This window comes from Malurus melanocephalus, unplaced genomic scaffold (genome assembly GCF_030028575.1).
Source record: "Malurus melanocephalus ecotype Western Australia unplaced genomic scaffold, MMel_1.1 scaffold_356, whole genome shotgun sequence".
In the NCBI taxonomy this organism is placed as follows: domain Eukaryota; kingdom Metazoa; phylum Chordata; class Aves; order Passeriformes; family Maluridae; genus Malurus; species Malurus melanocephalus.
This window is the reverse complement of record NW_026623588.1, coordinates 486029-494386: the sequence shown is the minus strand read 5'-3', so window position 1 is coordinate 494386 and position 8358 is coordinate 486029.

The window sequence follows — 8358 nt, the reverse complement described above, 5'->3', positions numbered from 1 at the left end:
TAACCCTCGACACAAAAACACCTCTCCAGTACATCCCAGCTGTGTATTTTGGACAAACAAACATGTAATGATGTGTCTCACCGCTACAGGGGTTGGGGGATTTGGTTAATGCTGGAACAGAGCAGGAATGACTTGAGCAGGCTCTGGGTGTTGGTTTTCAAAGGAAAAAGCRAGTGTCAGGCACTCCGAGCCCCTCCTATCAGATTTCAATATCTGATTCATTAAACTCTGCTAATATCCTCTTATATGATGAAAATCCATTATTTTTACAGCTAAATCTCACCCTCTCTTAACACTCAGCACTCAGCTCTTTGCTGGGGTGGGGGGAGAAGCATGTGAAAAAAAAAAATCCTGCTAAATGAGTCTGCAGCCATGCTGACTTTTGATCCCAASAGCTGAACTTCAGRTGGGTTTGGAGTAAAACTGCATTCSCCTCCAATCTCTGCTGGAGAAAAGAGGAAACAGCATCAGTCCAGCTCAGGCCATTTGTGACCAAATCCATGATTTACCAAACACTGGGGAAGCAGGCAGTGCCCTCTGTGAAATGGTGACTCCAGAGATGTCTGCAAGGGGCTTTGGGTAAACTTGGTGAGTTTTTCATTAGAATAATCACTGCCCATATCACCATAGGCAAGATTTCAGAACAAAGCCTTTTTCTCATGAGTTAGCAGAAGCAATGCTGGCTATCAGCGATTTATGCTTCCCTCATAAATTACATTTTAAGACTAGGATTCTGTGTCATCAGAAAAGGTACATTTTATTTTTATATCGCATATTTAGCACACACTTAAGGAGAATGATGGTGGTGTCAGGGGCTTGGGGTGATAGGGAGGGTATTTTTCCTTTTTTTTAATTTAAACCCAGAAGGGTTTCAGCCTGTGCAGGGCAGTCATGGCAGAATCACCAGCTGGCAGATTTAGGGGAGGAGGCAGAGATCAAAGCAGAGGGAACAGTGCACAAAATGTGTGGGAAGAGGATCCCATGGGAAAGCCATGGCAGATCTGGCCCTTGGAGGGGTCAGGTGTCACAGACAGACCCAAAGAGCCTTTTCCATGGTTTCTACACTCTCCTCTGCTCCCTGCCCAGCCCCTCACCCAGCTGCACTTAGAACACCCAGAGTTCATTTTGGTACCATGGCTTTATTACCTTCATGAGATTGCCACATTGGCACCAACAGGTTCTGCCTGGGTGCAGGGTATGATCATTAAATCTCTCACTGTGAATTGCTCAAATCTGACCTGGGTCATTCAGGAATTTCTGTAGCGACTCTCAGGGTCTCTGGGTTGTGTAAGAACTTCAGTTTATGTGGGTTTAGAGGTTCTTCCTAAAACTTCTGTCAGTGACAGGGTGCATCCATCAGAAATTTGGAAGCGATAGACCGATCATGTCTAAAAAAGAGAGTTCTGTGACACTGCAATTCCAGCTGCACATTGTGATCACTGGGAATCTGTGCCAACATAGTTCAAGCCTTTTTCTTCCCCAGCGTTTCCAGGGTGATTTAAAAAAGTGAGGAATTCATTGAGTAAAGGTCCAACAGCTGTATTTTTCTCTGATTCCTCTCATGTTTTGTTCTCGTGGATTAGCACATGGCCTGTTCTAATCATRAACAGGCTTGGCTGCCAGTTATCAGCCCCTCAGCAGATGTAGCCATGACTTTTGTATGATGTTTTCTCCCAAGGCTGGAGCAGCAAACCCTCCAGGATCGTTCCCTTTCACTGCAGAGCCTGCAGGGAACAGCTGGGACAGACAGCGACACCATGCTGGGGTAAACACGGGTGTGGGTCACCCAGTGACYTCCCTGGGTCACCTCAGGCATCAGACGGGTGTTCCCACTCCTTTGATCTCTCCCTTCCTTCCAAGGGGCTGARCTCCCTCCTGGGCACTGCTTTCCTCCTCCAGGATGAAGCAGAAGGTGGCAGTCTCTGCTGCAGCCTGAGTCCCTGCACCTCCCTTCCCAAAAGAACTTTTGCAAGCTGGRTTTTCAGAGATTTGGGTTTAAAAACTTTCCCCTGCCTGTGCAGCAGGTTRAAGAGCTCTGGAAGAGAAGGAGGGGAGATTGGGTCATCTCCATGGGAACATCATGGGAAGACTGATATGTGCCCCAAGAGGCGGGTGCAGTTATTAGCATGTTCCAGATCCTTTCCTGCAGCCGTTTTTTTGGGTTTTTTCTTTTTTCCCCCCCTGCTGAGGAGGAAAAGCTAGAGTGTTTACTAGGAGGGAAGAATCTGAAATAAAAGGAGCACTGCAAATCCCTGCCCCTTCCGGAAGCAGGTCTCTGTTGCTTGTCACAGCACAGCTGGGAGAGTTCCAGCAGCATCAAAACATGAGGGAGTTGGGCTGGTTTGCCCAGGGAGGACAGTCCTGCTGGCAGGGTGACACAGATGGTACCAACCATCACCAGAGCAATGGCACTTGGCGAGGGACAAGGACAGTGGACAGAGCAGCTCCTTCGGGTGGTCACAACCACTGGGTGCAACAGTTCTTGACCTCTTGCTGCCCACCAGGACAAGCCCTTCACATCACAGCATCACCTGAGACAGCAAGATGGACTCCAGCTCAGTTTGGTGAGCAGAACACAGACCTGAGCACCCAAATCTTCCTGGTGTAACCTGGAGGGTCAGAGGAGGCCAGCTCCCCTCAGTTTCCTCCCAAAGCYCTGTTCTCCCTGGCCAGCCAAGAGCCCTCACATGTGCTAACCATTTCCAAGATGATGGTGGGCTGAGACAAGCCCTTCAGTCCTGCTGGAGCCAGGAATGAGAGACCAGATGGTGCCTGACCTGATAAAGGTGATCTTCTGTTTGTTGTTCTGTTTGATCTTCTGTTTGTTGTTCTCCTACGAGCACAGTGCGCTGGGAAAAAATCCAAGGGTTTGTTTCCAGGACCCAGACCCTTTTCATGTGCAATAACAACTGCACCTCCTCTGGCCACACGCATTGCTTACAGGAGACTCTGCTGGTGAAATGTTTTTGGGTGCAGGGGTCTGGTGAGGTGTCCTAGAAAACCACCCTTCAGCCCCACATTCAGCTCCTCTGGGGTACAGCTGCARTACAGCTCCTGTCCCACGTTTGTAGAGCACCTAAAGAGAGGGGGTCCCAGCCATGGCAGCCCTCCCATGGGTGTTACTCCAAAATTACTAGCAGCAAGAATAACTTTAAAATAAAAACTTCCACTCTGGGCTGTGCAGGAATCAATCATAAATAAATCTTAACACTCAGGAGGAACTTTGTTGGTGCCGAACTAATTTGTTGCTTCGAAACTGATTTGATAAGTTTGCCAAAGCAGACACAAATGCAGAAGCAGATTTGTAACATGCTCCCAAGGTGAAGAGTGTCTGCTTCCCTCCCACCCCAATTAATTCCTGCCTGGCAGTGAAATTTGGATGGCTGGTCTCTGCAGGGCAGGAGAGCAGTCCCAGTATCCGTGTGTGCAGCACGGTCAGGACTGGAAAAGATCACGGCATGCATCTGCAGTAACAACAACAGTGAAGTCCCCAGAGTGACATTTCAAATGAAAATGGAAAAAATAAAAATATCAGTTCCTGTTACAACTTTGTTGCTGCTGTTACCAAATCCAAAGGAAGGCTTGAAGCTATCCCCTCTGCCTGACTGTTTATTTTCATTCCCAGCCCAAGTGGGTGAGGACTCAGCCGTGAGCTGAGGAGCAGGGTGAGGAGCTGGGGCTGACCAGACAGTCTCGTTGTGCCACTTGCCAGATGTTAATCCTGTCTCAGGCATGCAGAGTGACAGCAGCTCTGTGTGGGGTGAGGAATCACTAACCCAGCRCCCTGAGAGCCCAGCAGAGCCCTGCAGGGAGCCCCTGGACCTGCCCTGGCTGGGCACCAGGGGATTCGGCTTTCCAGGAGTAAAATCCAGCCCTGGGATGGGAAATGCTCGTGGAGTGGGCCCAGCAAGGCAGATTTCCTGCAGTTTGGATTACAATCAGTCTAAACAGTTGCTGTTCACCTCCAGTATTCGATGGTATCCCTTCTCCCTGCATATACAGATGCCTTACCATGCCTTTCAAGATGTCAGTGCTGGGTGCTTGCTGCTGTGTTTCATGGCCTTTGGACAAATGCACATGGATATTTCAATCTGAAAGCACAGCATCATTCAGTTTTCSCTTTTAATTTGATACTTTGTGCAGTTTGTGTGTCCTGGGAAGAGGGGGAGGACTGGGTTGCAGCAGTTTGGGCTGGTGTGAGCCCAGAGCCCATCCCATRGGCCCCATTCCCTGGTCCTGGGGTGACTTTTCTGGAAATTCAGAAGCACAACTGCTAATCCATTTCTGAGCTGTAAAAACAAGCCCTTTGATACTGATACTGATACTTTGATACTGATCTTTCAGAACCAGTTTGACTACCTGTGGGAGAATCTGGCCACCAGGGAGCACAGGCAGRGTTTGTGGTCACAGAGCACATGGAGGTGGCACTTTCTTGGGCCATTCTCCCAGCAGCTTTTAAACAGAGACAAATATCTTAATCTGCAGACACATTTATTTTATTATTTTTATTTGTAGCAAGGAGATTGTCTGAGATTGAAACTGATGATTTAAAAAACAAAGAAGAACAAAAAAAGGATCTGAAACTGCATAGGCTATTTTCAGTCCCCAGATGAATGAAATGTAAAAAAAAAAAAAAAAAATACAGTGGGCTGCAGCTTTTGAATTCTAAAAACGACCAGTCTGAAAACATGAAAATCCAAGCAGGTGCTGTCAGCTGCAAGCACTGACAAGGCAGGCTCTTCTGCTGGCAAGTAGTGTAAGATTTCAGCAGGCACTCATGGGACAACACAAACCCGCTCATCTGCAGGGCTGTAATTATCGGGGGAGACCTGAGACACATTAATGCTTTGCTACTGCTCCTTATTCCTCATTCCCAAGGCTGCAGGCTGCTGATGGAGCTGCCAACAGGGCWGATCAGACCTGCAGCCCTGCCACAGAAGGATGCAGCAGAAAAGGAGTTAATGCATCAAGGGAGGGAAGGCAATGCAGCTCAACCTTGTGCCCCCACCCACAGCCCCATCCCCACAGTGTTCCAGCCTCCCCCTTGTCATGGGACTTTTCCTGTCATTTACCTCAGCACAGAGAAGGGAGAGCTGATCAGGGGCTAAGAGGACAGGCAGCCTCAGCAGTGTAATAAAACCTCGAGATTTCTATTCTCCAGAACCACTGTCCCCTCCCATCGCCCCCCACCCTAATTCAAGAGAGGAAGCCACACACAGCGATTTGGAAACAAATCTCAGCCGCCCATTTCAAGATGTGACCCTGAAAATTCATTTTCTAGTGGGTAGTGCCACCGTGGGTGGGTGCAGGATGGAGCTTCATGATGGAGTGCACATCACTCATGACTGAGCCAGTGTGTGGTGCCATCCGTGGCAAGAAGGAGCTGCTCCAGTGCCAGTGGAAGGGCAGAATTTATCCCACAGGACACAGCCAGGCTYGGGGGCCTCCACTGGGCAGCAGCACTGGGACCCAGAAAAGCCCTTCCAGCACAAAGCCCATGATAATGGGACACTGGAGGGCCCAAAGGTCGCAGAGCTGAGGGCTGAGGAGATTTCCAACCCACAGCACTTGTATTTGGGGCATCTCCTGCCTTTGTCAGTGACTGTGACCATCAGGGCCCCCATCCCTGCCTGAGGACAGGGCTGTGATGGGACACAGCCATGCTGACACTGATACAGATTGAACAGAAAGAGCAAAAGCACCTTCTCACCTGCAGATGTGAATTTGCATGCAGGGGCCASCAGTGATCCTTCTCTGGATGAAGCAGAAAACCCTTCCCCTCTGGTCTCTTGCTCGCAGCAATTTGGGTTGGTGCTGATCAACCTCATTACATTGAAGTTGCCCATCAAGCAGTTGCAGTTCATGTGGCCATGTCTGAGTGCCCCAGGGGTGCTTGCAGGGGCCTGGATGTGCTGACAGCACTGATGCTTCCTGCCCTGGTGACCACACAGACACACAAAAGGAGCACTGGGACTTCCAGAGGCTTTGCTGGAGTTTATTAGTTTTTATAACGGTCRTGAAAATAATTGGATCTCAGACACACACCAGCAATTTGGTGTGAAGGAGAAAAAAAATGAGGCCAGGTGAGGTGTAAATCAGGAGTAAGTGCAGGGCTGCTGGAGCAGTATGAGCAGAGCAGGGTGAGGGGGAGAGGCAGAGCACAAGTCCTGGCAAAGTGGTGGGGTTTGGGAAGAGCCCAGAGTCCATCGTTGCTGCAGTCACGGTTCCCTGGCCCATCTCAGTGAGGAAGGGGGTGATGCTGGAATGCCCGGTGCACCCTGGAGCAGTGCATGGCCCAGTGACTCCATGCACACCTCGCAGGGGTCACAGCTCCACTGTGTGATGTGGATCAGATCCTCAGAGGCACACGGACACCAGTAGCACTTGCCCACTGTGTGCCCAGCTCCCATAAACAGCCACAAGCTCAGGGCTGCCCCTCTGTACCTCTGGGACCCTCTGACMTTGCTCAGTGCCCATCCCAGCCCTGCTCCAGAGCCAGCAGTGCTGATGGCAGCTCCTGTCCTGGGGCAGCCTTTCCTGAACCATTTTCCCTCTGAAGCACTTCAAGGACAGAGCATTACCCCTTCCCTTTTGCAGCTGGGGAAACAGAGGCGCTGACAAGCAGCCTCAAACACAAGCAGCCCAGAGAGCCTGCAGTCTCTGGGGTTTGCCCTGTGGGCTGGCATATGGCATTCCCTGCTGTGAGCCCTTCTGCCAGGGCTGCTCTGGAGAATCAGAGCAGAGGTTGGGCTGTGTGACCCCAGGCAGGGGCTCTGGGTGCTGCTGGAGCCAGGGAGGGGCTGAGCTGTGCCACGAGCAGTGCAAGGAGCAGCTGACCGTGAGCTGTGAACCACAAAGGCACCGATCCGTCCATCCCCGGCTCCATCCATGCACACACGCTCTCCACGCCAGCTCCATCCCAACAAAGCARTCCCTGTTCCCTGCTCCGTTCCCAGCTCCTCCCCTCAGCCCCATCCAGTGCTGGATTTATGAATGAGTGCCCTGCTCTGGTGACAGTGGGTCCTGCCAGCCCGGGGTGTCTCGCTCACTGCAGGATTTCTCTGACATCAGGAGTGGCACAGGATGGGCACAGCAGAGCTTTGGGGTGCAAATCCCACACCCCACAGAGGGCAAACTGCCCTGCTCCCTCCCTGCCCCAGCCTGGCCCCACGCCCACTCGCTGGGGACAATTTTGGATTATAACTCGTGAGCTGCCTGTGCCAGGCTGCCAGCTGGCACCGCTGCACGGGAAACAGCTCCAGAGTCCTCATGTCCTGGCGCGGCAGCACGGGCTGTGCTAGTGCCACTTTTGCTGGGAACCCCAGCCCTCCGAGGGCTTTCCTGGGACAGGGACATCCCCACTGCACACGGGGACCTCGGGGAGGCAGTTCCAGCAGCCACACTCAGCGCTTGGTGCTTTCACCAGCAGTGAACACAGCGCAGATGAAGGATGGAGGATGGCTGATTTCAACACGCTCCGTGCAAAASCAAGATACGGAGCTGGCAAAGCACTCGGCAGCATCACACGCTCCAGGCACATCGTGTAAAGCTGTCAGTGACAGCTTGTTCACTTGCCCAACACCCTGTGTGCCCGAGAGCTCTGCCCATGCTCCTGGGAAAACCCTGCCAGCACCTCTCTGAGCCAGGTCAGGGCTCACCAGCATCCACACTGAGACCTCAAACATTCTCTGCTGGAGTTGATGTTCAGCATCCACAGCCTCCCAGGAGCCAGGATTTCAACCTGTGCTTCCATTGCTTCCATTCCAGCTTCACTRGAAGTGAGCAGCAGCTCTGGTGTCMTCTGTCCCCTCCCCTTTGCATCCTGGAGCCCTACGAACCACACCAAACCTTTCTTGCTGCTTTCAGAGTGGCTTTGGATCAGGATTGTGCCAGCAGCTGGCCCAGTGTGTTTGCATTTATTTCTTCTGCTCCAAGTATGACCATCAAAAAAACAGTTCCCAGCACAGCAGGGACTGTGATTTTTGTGGGCAGAATGAATGGAAATTGCTGCTCTGTGGCATTTCMCGGCTCTACAGCCCCATCTCCAACTCTCTTCCTCTGCTGCATCTGGGAGGTCTTGAAAAAGGACAGGGGGGTGGCAGCAACCAGAGCTGAGGCTCGGCTTGGAGGTGAGGAAGGAGCTGGTTCCACCTGAGTGGGTTCTCCCTTGGTGCCTGGAAGCAGCAGKTATAGTCATCTCCCTTCTCTCCAGAGCCTTTCTTCCTCCTCCTGTCCCTCCCACCATCTCCCTGCTGGCTGCTCCTCTCAGAGTCACAGAGCCTGCAATGGAGCCTCTCCTGTGTCCCTGGAGGGAAATAGGAGCCCCAGTCCACRGCAGCAGGCACTCAGGGAGACCAG